The sequence below is a fragment of the Saccopteryx bilineata genome, chromosome 5 (genome assembly GCF_036850765.1).
Source record: "Saccopteryx bilineata isolate mSacBil1 chromosome 5, mSacBil1_pri_phased_curated, whole genome shotgun sequence".
Classification (NCBI taxonomy): domain Eukaryota; kingdom Metazoa; phylum Chordata; class Mammalia; order Chiroptera; family Emballonuridae; genus Saccopteryx; species Saccopteryx bilineata.
This window is the reverse complement of record NC_089494.1, coordinates 177,615,442-177,626,877: the sequence shown is the minus strand read 5'-3', so window position 1 is coordinate 177,626,877 and position 11,436 is coordinate 177,615,442. Positions and strand designations below refer to the sequence as shown.

The 11,436-nt window shown below is 36.7% G+C and overlaps 1 pseudogene; it reads right to left on the bottom strand.

The window, feature by feature from the left end:
* Nucleotides 1-986: 986 nt before the first annotated feature.
* On the bottom strand, nt 987-2,135 carry LOC136306852 (dnaJ homolog subfamily C member 28-like; annotated as a pseudogene).
* Nucleotides 2,136-11,436: the final 9,301 nt, after the last annotated feature.

Below are 11,436 nucleotides of genomic sequence, written 5' to 3'. Positions count from 1 at the left end.
CCACAGAGAAAACCTTTATAAAAAAAGAAGAGTACATTAACTCCAATAGGTTAATTTCCTGATCTTAACATTTCCACCCATATCATGTCTCAAAGGTCTCAGAACAGTTTTGAACTTTAATAACTTCAGATGTACAAGTGAGCAAACTTGCAAAAACCACATATCATCTGGAGGCTTACTTGCTTACATTCTATACTTGTTTAGTTTTATGACTTTGGCTAATATATATTTTCATTGTTGTTGCTGTTGTTGAAGTGCCTGTGTTTGAAGATAGCATGCAACAACTATTTTTTTTTATATAATTTTATTTTTTTAATGGGGAGACATCAATAAATCAGTATACATATATTCAAAGATAACAAGTCCAGGTTATCTTGTCGTTCAATTATGTTTCATACCCATCACCCAAAGTCAGATTGTCCTCTGTCACATTCTATCTAGTTTTCTTTGTGCCCCACCCCCTCCCCCTTTCCCTCTCCTTCCCCCACCCCCGTAACCACCACACTCTTATCAATGTCTCTTAGTTTCACTTTTATGTCCCACCTACGTATGAAATAATGCAGTTCCTGTTTTTTTCTGATTTACTTATTTCGCTTCGTATCATGCAACAACTATTTTTACCAGTAAGTTATTAGAGTTTAAAACTGCACTAAGACATTTGAAATAACCTTTATGATTCCCAGTCTGAGTACCTGTCCTAAGTCTTTGTATACAATGACTGACAGTTAAACTCTGAACTGGATTGAATAGTTTTCTCAGGAGTTCTTCTCTTGCTGTATTCCCAGAGCAATGCTGGTAGGACATTTCTGTGATGCAGTTTCTTATAACCTTTTCCCTCACATGACGGTAGGTGTGATTAGTTTTGTAAACAGTACTGAGACACACAGTCCTCAAACCCCTGTGTTATAGCCATAAATCTCAGCCTCTATGTGTGATGTCAGTACAACTAAAAATGATTTGGAACAGTACTGTGGATACTGAAATGGTCAGATTTTAGTAAATTTCCACATGTTCATCCAGTTTAAAAAACTTGTCTTGATTCCAGGTGTTTTTCCCCCTTCTCCCTGATAAATGTTATTTGGGTTTTTATCTGTGATTTCTTTTGTTTTTATAAAGGTCTTATACATTTCCTGGACTCTGGCAATTTCGTTTTGTGCATCAAAATGAAGTTTCTGCCTGGTTAGGAGGGGAACAATTAAATTAAAATCGTTAACTTGCTTGTTTAGTTTCCTGATGTTTCTTGAAACTGCTCACAAGCTTGGTTCCACTATTTCTGTTGAGTTGGTGTCATGGGGTTCCCAAGTTTATTTCCTGGACAGTACAATCGCCTCTCTGAATTGATCAGTAGTGTCCTTTATTTCCGTACTTCCTTTTGCATTAGCATCCATTCTGGTTGGTATCCATTGTCTCTCAGTATTCTTCAGGTTGTGAGTCATGGGATCAATATATGAACAAGCCGAAAACTTTTAGAGAGGCCCTCCTTTCCCACTAAGATGATCAAAGTCTCCTTTTGCCATCGACTCCTTAATGAAATCTTCCACTAAATGCTCTATTGCTTGGGTTATCTTTTGTTCTTTACTCTGTTTCACATCTTTAATAGTTAAACCATTAGGAAAATACTGGCCATGTAGTTTCTGCTTTTGATATTCCATCACTTGCTCAGTTGCATAACCTGCTCTAAATTGCCTATATTGCTTCTCTCATTAACTTGGAGTTCCAAAACCAATACCTTCAAAACTTAAATAATGTCGGTGTTGGGGTGTTTTATATTTGAATTTTTCTTATTCTTCTTCCATTTTATTCTGTCTGGCATTTGTTTGTTCTATCACATGGGAAAGCACCTTCCTATAAGCTTCTTTGATCTTCATAAATGTTGCAGAATCAACAGTAGGAGAACCCCCGTCTGGATGGTATTGCTTGGCAAGCTTACGAAAAGATTCCCTGACATCATCTGCAGAGCATCCATCATCCAGATTCAGCAGCCTACAATATTCCATCATCTTTTTTGATTTATGAGTTGACATCATCCTATTTCTAAAGACTCCAAGATAAGGAAGCATTTTTATTCGATTAGGAGTAATTGCAGCATTTATCAGATGAGTTCTTAAGATTTGAGCCATAATCACATACAGTGTGTTTATTATTGTACCCAGAATTCTTCCTAGCAATGATATTCTCAGATGTAGGTAAGGGGCTCAGCGGCTTACGCCCTCATGCTGCGCTCCAGCATATGCGTAAGCCTCTCGCTCTTCACACCGCGGCCCTCAACGGCAGGGTCTCCGCTGCCCAAGACCATGTGCCCCTTTAAACTGAGGGACTTGAGAGATGGCAGAGGGCAGAATCGTACCGAGTCCGGACAGGTGTCCTGCCTTATCAGGGAACTCAAGAATCTCTCTCAAAGCATATTCTACCCAAGAGGACACAAGCAGGACATTTTGGGGAGGCTGGTCCCGCCGGGGAGCATCTGATTAAAATTTTTATTTTCAAGAATAAGACCAAGCAAGGATAGTCAGGAAGGCCCTAAAAAATAAGAGAAATGATTGGGGTGCTAGTCTTAGCAAATATAATTGTTACATGAACTAGACAGACTAATGATATAGACAAACTAGTGTAATTAGACTAATGTAATAGACAAACTAATTACATTAGACAGACTAATATACTAGAATAAAAGACCCAGAAGAGTCCCAAATACCTACAGAAATTAATTTCTGGGATAAAGATAACATATCAAAGCAGTGCTGCAATGACAGACATTTTTTTTTTTTCTGAAGCCGGAAACGGGGAGAGACAGTCAGACACTCTCCCGCAAGCGCCCGACCGGGATCCACCCGGCACGCCCACCAGGGGCGACGCTCTGCCCACCAGGGGGCGATGCTCTGCCCCTCCGGGGCGTCGCTCTGCTGCGACCAGAGCCACTCTAGCACCTGGGGCAGAGGCCAAGGAGCCATCCCCAGCGCCCGGGCCATCCTTGCTCCAATGGAGCCTCGGCTGCGGGAGGGGAAGAGAGAGACAGAGAGGAAGGAAAGGGGGAGGAGTGGAGAACCAGATGGGCGCCTCTCCTGTGTGCCCTGGCCGGGAATTGAACCTGGGACTTCTGCACACCAGGCCAATGCTCTACCACTAAGCCACCCGGCCAGGGCCAATGACAGACATTTTAATAAACGATGTTAGCATGACTGACTAGTTATAGGGAAAATGATGAAATTTGATTCTTCCTTGAATCACACACCAGAATAAATTCCAAATGTATCAGAGAAGTCATGCAACTTCTGAAACATAGATATGAATTTTTATGATTTGCAAATGAAAATAATTTATTGATAAAGATTAAAAAATATAGAACAAATAGGATAATGACACATAAATTTCAACCAAGATATAAAGGAAATTTGCATGGAAAAAAACTGTGAGACCTGACCTGTGGTGGCCTAGTGGATAAAATGTGGACCTAGAATGCTGAGGTTGCCGGTTCAAAACCCTGGGCTTGCCCAGTCAAGGCACATAAGGGAGTTGATGCTTCTCGCTCCTCACCTCTTTCTCTCTCTGTGTTTCTCTCTCTAAAATGAATAAAGTCTTAAAAGAAAAAGAAAAAGAACTATGAGAATATTAAACAAAAAATAACTGGGGAAAGTAGCTGCATATTATGTTACAGACAAAGGGCCACTATCTTAATATAAAAACAGCTTCTAAAATATAGTAGGATACCAGTAATGCTAAGAAAAATTGGCAGAAGTTAACTAAAAAGTAATAACTCTAGGGAACAACTTTTTTTTCATTTTCTGTTGCATGAAGTTTAGAACTTTTTCTATATATCTCTGTATCACTAATTTCAAATCTGAAATCCATTTTTTGGTGCATACTCTAGTTTTTATGCAATTTTAATTTTTTTTGTTATAGTTAATGGCATGCATTGGTTTTTAAATTGGAGTTAAAGGGCAACGACTCTTGGATTGAACATAACCACAAGGCAATTAATGTTTTACAAGTATCACTTTTACATAATTATAGTCATTTTTAAATGTAAAAAATTATTATCTGATAAAAACACCCTCTTATTTTAAGATTGAATCATGGCTTTTTTGAGTAAGCATAAATGTAAGAAAAGTCCTGACACCTTCTGTTATATATGTGGCTATTACACACTTCAACATCAAAGGCGCAATATTTCATCATTTGTGACACGTGCATATATTGCCTATTTTCAAGTTCCCCTTGGTGATCAAGACAAGAATTGAGCTCCTCATATTGTATGTCATATCGTGAGGAAATGCTTTGTGACTGGACAAAAGAAGAACGCAAAGGAATGCCTTTTGGTATTCCCATGGTTTGGTGTAAAACTAAGAACCACAGCAGTGACTGTTATTTCTGTCTGATCCATTCAAAGGGCATCGGCAAAAAAAAAAAAAAAAAAGGCATATGATTGCATATCCTAATATTCCTTCAGCAATATGACATATCCCACACTCTGAAACACTTCCGGTTCCAGTTTTCAATGGTTTTATTTACTCTAAGGACAAAGAAAGTGAACATGATGATCAAGTGTGTTTTGATAAGATGCATGAGGAAATGGTTGTAGAATCTGAAGGGTCTTCTTCTGATGCCAAGCAGTCATTAACCCCTCAGCAGTTTAGCCAACCCAAATTGAAAGACTTAGTAAGAGATTTGGGCCTATCAAAGAAAGCAGCTGAATTATTAGCCTCCAGGCTTCAAGAAAAGAACATACTTCACTGGTCAGCTAAAGTATCTCATTTCAGGAAGCATGAACAAATTTTTGTAGACTTTTTTTCTGAAGATAAACACTTTGTTTACTGTCATGATATCAGTAGTCTTCTCAGCCAGCTAGGTGTTACCACTTACAGACCAAGAGAATGGCGGCTATTTCTTGACAGCTCTAAATGGAGTCTGAAATGTGTTCTCCTACACAACGGTAGTGTTTATGCAGTGGTTCCAATTGGTTATTCAATTCATCTGCGAGAAGATTATAATGACGTAAAAATTGTCCTCGACTTTCTGAAGTATGAGGAGCATAACTGGATCATTTGTGTGAATCTTAAAATGGTAAATTTCCTGCTAGGACAACAGAGAGGTTTCATGAAGTATCCTTGCTTTCCGTGTTTGTGGGACAGCCGAGCTCAGGAGAAACACTGGACACAGAAGGAATGGCCGAAACATGAAGCTCTAGAAGTAGTGATGCAAGATATTGTGAATGAACCTGTAGTTAATTGAGACAGGATTACTTTCCCCCCACTTCACATCAAACTTGGCTTAATGAAGCAGTTTGTTCAGGCTTTGAATAGAGAAAGTGAATGCTTTCAACATATTATTTCTGCTTTTCTTGCCTTGTTTTTTGAGAGGATAAAAGCAGGTGTATTTGATGGACCTCAAATTTGAACCCTCATAATGTGATGAAGAATTTGCCAGGAAGATGAATAAGGAGGAGAAAGCAGCATGGCAGTCTTTTGTGGCAGTTACAAAGAACTTCTTTGGCAACAAAAAAGCAGAAAACTATAAACTTCTGGTTCAAAGGATGCTGTTGTCTTTCCGCGACATTTGATGTAACATGAATGTTAAGATTCACTTCCTGAACAGTCACCTTGATAAATTTCCCAAAAATCTTGGAGCTGATAGTGATGAGCAGACTACTGCTGGAGCATCAAACAAGATTGTCCTCAATAAGTACACAAACACAAGAGCTACAAACACAAATTTTTGCTTGAATAGAATTTAAATAAGTTTTGTGCAAATTTTATGATTAAAATAAATATTTTAATAGGTTCTATTTTGAAATTGTAGACAAATTCTGATGCAATCATATCTTTTTGTGCAGTGGTTCCCAACCCCTGGGCTGCGAACTGGTACCAGTCCATGGGCCATTGGTACCGGTCCGAAGAGAAAGAATAAATAACTTATGTTATTTCTGTTTTATTTACATTTAAGTCTGAATGATGTTTTATTTTTAAAAAATGACCAGATTCCCTCTGTTACATCTGTCTAAGACTCACTCTTGACGCTTGTCTCGGTCACATGATACATTTATCCATCTCACCCTAAAGGCCAGTCCGTGAAAATATTTTCTTACATTAAACCGGTCTGTGGCCCAAAAAAGGTTGGGGAGCACTGTTTTAGTGTATTAATGTATTTACTGCATTATATGAATTATTATATTTTCACAAAGATGATGTCCAAAAAGACATTTTACTTCATTATGTTAAACTAAATGTTGAAAATTTTACAATAAGATGAAAACCTAAAATCTTGAATTGCAAAAAAGCTGTAGCTTACAGAGAAAAACTAATGTCAGATTTGAGATCAGCACACTCAAATTAGGTAAGAACAAGTGTTTTTGTGGATGCAACAAAAACTTTGTTCCCCAGAGTAATGCTTATGGCCGTCTGTAAAATGAAAAGATATTCAACCTCTTGTTCAATGAAAAATGTAAATTAAAATTACACTGACATACAATTTCTCAGTCATCAGAATAATAATAATAAACAAAAATTTTATTGGCTAGTAGGAATGTAGAAAGATACAACCTCTGTGGAGAAGAATTGGCAATATCTCCAAATACATTTGTATCTTTGCCCAAGCAACCCCACTTATAGAAAATTTCCTCAAATGTGTGGACATCGCAAAAGTACTAAAGGAAAAAAAAAAGTGCTACTCATGGCAGAACTATTTCCAATAAAAAAAACCCCTCAAACTTTAAGTGAAATACCTATAAATAAGAAATCGTTGAAAAAACTGTTGTGCATTCCCATAATGAAGTACTATGCTCCTGTAAAAAAAAAGAAACAACAGAAAAAAAATATATGCTGCTTTGAAATGAGCTTTATAGTAGATGATTAACTCAATGAGAAAATGCGTATTATGTTATTGTTATTCTAAAGAAGTAATTTTTTTGACTGGTATTAAAACAAATTAAAAAATAACCCCTAACTGAAATGAAACAGTGTTACTTGTAGATCAGGTTTTCTCAAAAGAAACATTATTGAAACTTTGGACTGAACAATTCTTTGTTATAGGACTGTCTTGTGCATTGTAGGATGATGAACAGCATCTCTGGCCTCTACCTGTAGATGCCAACAGCACCTGTCTAGTTGTGAGCCAGATGTCCCCTAGGTGGAGCTATTTTCCCATATGAGAATCACATTGATAGTGATAGGGACAGAGTGGAGGGGTAGAAATGGAAGCTGGACTTCTCAGAATATATTTATTGATTTTAGATTTGACTTTGGGACCATTTATACATTTTATGTTTTAATAAATTAATCCAAAATTGAAAACAGTTCCTAAAAATTAGCAGCAAAATAAAACAAATTGAGCTTGTAGGTTAACATCACAGAGACTAGATATTTCAAATCACTTTAAAATATAATAATTTTACAGTACAACTCTTGGGAATATACCCCAAGGAGAAAAAGAACAGCAAAGAAATATTTAAATTTTTTTCAGTAGTTAGTATTAGTAATAATATTGATATTGTTAAAAACTAATTATAAGTAATTATGTTAATATTGTTAACATAAAAAAAGAGAATATAAAGAATACAAAAAAATTAAGTAAAATATTATATTCTAAATTTGGATTGGAACTATTAACACGAACTCCTGGTATATTTTTCTTAAAAAATGAGTGTTTCTTAGCTGTTTGCTGAAAAATTCCTGAGACAATACGTTATAGTACCAAGCTGCGCTTAGTTTTCCCCTCATAAAAAGAAACCAGAGTTTCTTGCAGAACTGAGTATTTCTAGGTCCACAGCAGAAAATATATGAGAAGAGTCTGAAAGATCTTGTAATACCAGTGTAGGGAACCACCTATCTGATCTTGGACCCTCTATAACTTGGATTAAGAAACTTTAGTTAAAAAGCCCTGAGTGTGAATGGTGATGTGAATCTGCTCCCCTGCTGCAAACACAGGGAAGCAGGTTTCTTGGATGTAAACACCAAGAAACTGTGGGAGTGAGAGACCTTTGTGCAAACACAAAGGAATGAGACGAACAGGCTTTAGGAAGTTAGCCTAAAGATTTCTAGATTGCCCCTTCCTTTGCACTTGTTAGTTAGCAAAAGAAAAAGAATGTACTGACCAAAACTATCCCTTTTTCCATATCAACAAGAAGTATATTAGTAATTCTTTCTCCTTATCCCCTGATCTTCCTCCCCTGCACTCCTACAGCCTATGTTAATATTGTTAACATAAAAAAAGAGAATATAAAGAATACAAAAAAATTAAGTAAAATATTATATTCTAAATTTGGATTGGAACTATTAACACGAACTCCTGGTATATTTTTCTTAAAAAATGAGTGTTTCTTAGCTGTTTGCTGAAAAATTCCTGAGACAATACGTTATAGTACCAAGCTGCGCTTAGTTTTCCCCTCATAAAAAGAAACCAGAGTTTCTTTTTGTTTCTTATTAAAAAAAAAGTATTTTGCTTTTCTGATCAATAAAAGTTCTGGGAGAAGGAGACTCAGGAGGTTAGTCTTTCTTGACTGCCTCTCCCTCTTCTCTTGACACAGTTTGTGTCTTGAGCAGTGTTTACACGCAGCATTGGTAGTTTCCAGCAGGCTGGAGGACTACATATCAGAAAATGAGAGAGCTATCAAATACTACCATGAGGTATGACAAAATGACACAGGAGCCAAATTAAAGAGGCTTCCCAGTCGAAGAATGATGATACCTGCTTTGGGGTAAAGCACATTGAATATGTTAAATTTCATGACTTCATAATGATACTTAAACAAAAAGGCCTTATTGAGTGCCTTTGAAGAATGTTACAGAACCAACTCATTATTTGGAATCCTGGTAAATAACAGAAAACTATCAAGCATGTGTCCGTCTTTCCTGTATGAATGACCTCAGGGTGGCCATATAGTTGATAAGGGGATATTTTTCTTTATTTAGCTAATAAGTAAAGAAAAAATCAAATAATTAGAATATTATTGTTTTCCAAAAATAAGATTTAAAATAAGAAAAAATAGATTTCTTCTTCCCAAAATAGTAACCTAAATCTGATCAGATTATAACTTAATATTTACAGGAAATATAAGAAACAGAATAATACGCTCACTGACTTTGTGGGGAAACAATTACATCAGCTAGAATGTGGAAAAGTCTATAGAAAAAAAGTCTTGTTCATTCAATTACGAAAATTACAAGGAAAGAAGAGGAAGACGACATGTGTGCATTAAAGAGATTTAAGAAATATGAAAAACAAATGCAACATGTGGACCTGGCTTAGTTCTTGATTGAGACAAATCCACTCTAAATAAAATAATGAAACAATTGAAGACATTTGAACATTGACTAGCTATTTGATAATATTAAAAACATTATTGTTAATTTAAAAAGTGATGATTTTTTTTAATAGAAAGCATCCTTGTCTTATAGGCATATATACAAAAATATTTTTGTGAAAAGAAATGTCTGATATTTGTTCCCCACTGAAAAGGACTAATTAGGCCTGCCTCATTGGCCCTGCAAAATTTGTTTAGAATTTATACTTGGTATCTGAACAGCTCAGGCAAGACCAAGGGGTAGCATATTTATAAGACTGTACTCCTTGGAGAATATGAAAATGAGATACCTTAATAAATAAATGTCCTCCTTCATTATTCATTAATATCTCATTATCTACCTCCAGCAGGGAAATGGAGATTTTTTTGTTTATTATTTTTCTGAAATTAGCTAAAAACATCCCACTTGTTTTAATGTTTCCTACAATTTCAGCACATTCTGGGATTGAAACTTTCTAGAGCTATTTTAAGACTTTATGTCACTTGTGTGATGTTTGTATTGAAAACTTTTGAGATAATCATTTTTTCCCTATCCTTTTCTTTCTCAAATCTGTGGTTTTCTTTCTTCTGCAGTTTTACTATGTCCAGTAGTTCCTCCTCTGCTAGTACTTATCCCAAAATGCAGTGTGTAAGGTATTTTCCGCTGAGGAAGAAAGAAGGACGTAGCCACCAAGTGTGGACAAGCAAAAGCTTTATTTAGAGCGCGCCCAGGCAAAGTTCACCGGTCCGCAAGACAGGGGCCAGGGAAGTCGAGCAGCTTCTCCCACCCGGGGGTAATTTATAGTGTCGGTAGGGTGGTCGGGTTGATATGTCTTGGTGAAATTTCATTGGCTGATAGATTTTTTTCAAAATGCCCCTGGGCCGTTTCTTTTGGCGGTCATGGATGTGGGTGGTTTCAGTCCAAGTCCCTGGACCTGGTTCCTCATGTGACCTTTCCCCATTGCCAACCGACCTCACAGTGGTCATTTTGTACTGAAATTTCTATCGTATCAGTGTCACAAATTAGTCCAAAACAGAATTTAAAAGCTGTTTAACATATTTCTTCAATTCTGTGCATAAGGATATTATCAGAAAAGCAAGAAATGGAGGGGGGGGGAAGGGTGGAGAGGGAGAGAGAGGGGGAGAGAGAGAGAGAGAGAATTTCTGAAGTAGTTTTTTTTTAAAGATAATTTGACTTAGCATATACCCAAATAACTGAAATTGTCCATCACTATTATCTCTTACCTTGGCTCCGGATTTGTAATCTGTGTGAGGGAAGAGTTGCTTCCTTCTATGTGGGACTGTGTAATCACAGCACTATTTCTTCCTCCCTCATGTAAGTGCTTTCCACTGGGCAGGCACAGCTTAAGAGTTAACATACTTTATTCTTGTGTGACATCCATGTACCTGCTCTTCAGTTTTCATTTTCAAAATAATATCTTCAATAGAAGCAGAGGAAGCACCACCTGTGCCCCCAGATCATCTGCTTTCTAAGCAGGCTTCAAGGTTGCTGAAGTTAAATTCCACTACTTTCTACTATGTTTTTCTTTACAGTGAATCAGCAGAAATGAGTCCACATCCAATATGGGCTTTATATTTTGCTTGCCTCACTTCAGAGCTATTTCTCTCTATAAAACTATAAAAAATAATTATTGTATCTTTATTATGAATTATATTTTGTACTAGTTCAGTGATCTAACTAAAAGGCATCATTTCATTTCTCAAGTCAAAAATTTTAAGTTGATTTTAAAAAATTATTAGCCCTTACTCTATATACTGTTATGGAGAAACACACACACACACACACACACACACACATACACACACACACAAAAAATAAATAAGATTTTAAAAAAGAAAGAACACCAAAATGCATGTCAAAAGAAAATGCTGGCATTCTGGTACTAGAATTTACCAGCAGTGTGACTTACTACTTCTCTAATGCTTTCAAGTAGAAATGATGCTATCTGGGATTTTTTTTCTTAAATAAGAAGCAGTGTGAGGAGCAGAGAGACAGACTCCCACATATGCCCCCAACAGGATCCACCCAACAAGCCCCCTACCAGGATATGCTTTCCCTATCGGGGGCCATTGCTTGGCAACTGAGCTATTTTAGTGCCTTAGATGAGGCCATGGAGCCACCTTCAGCGCCTGGAGCCAAC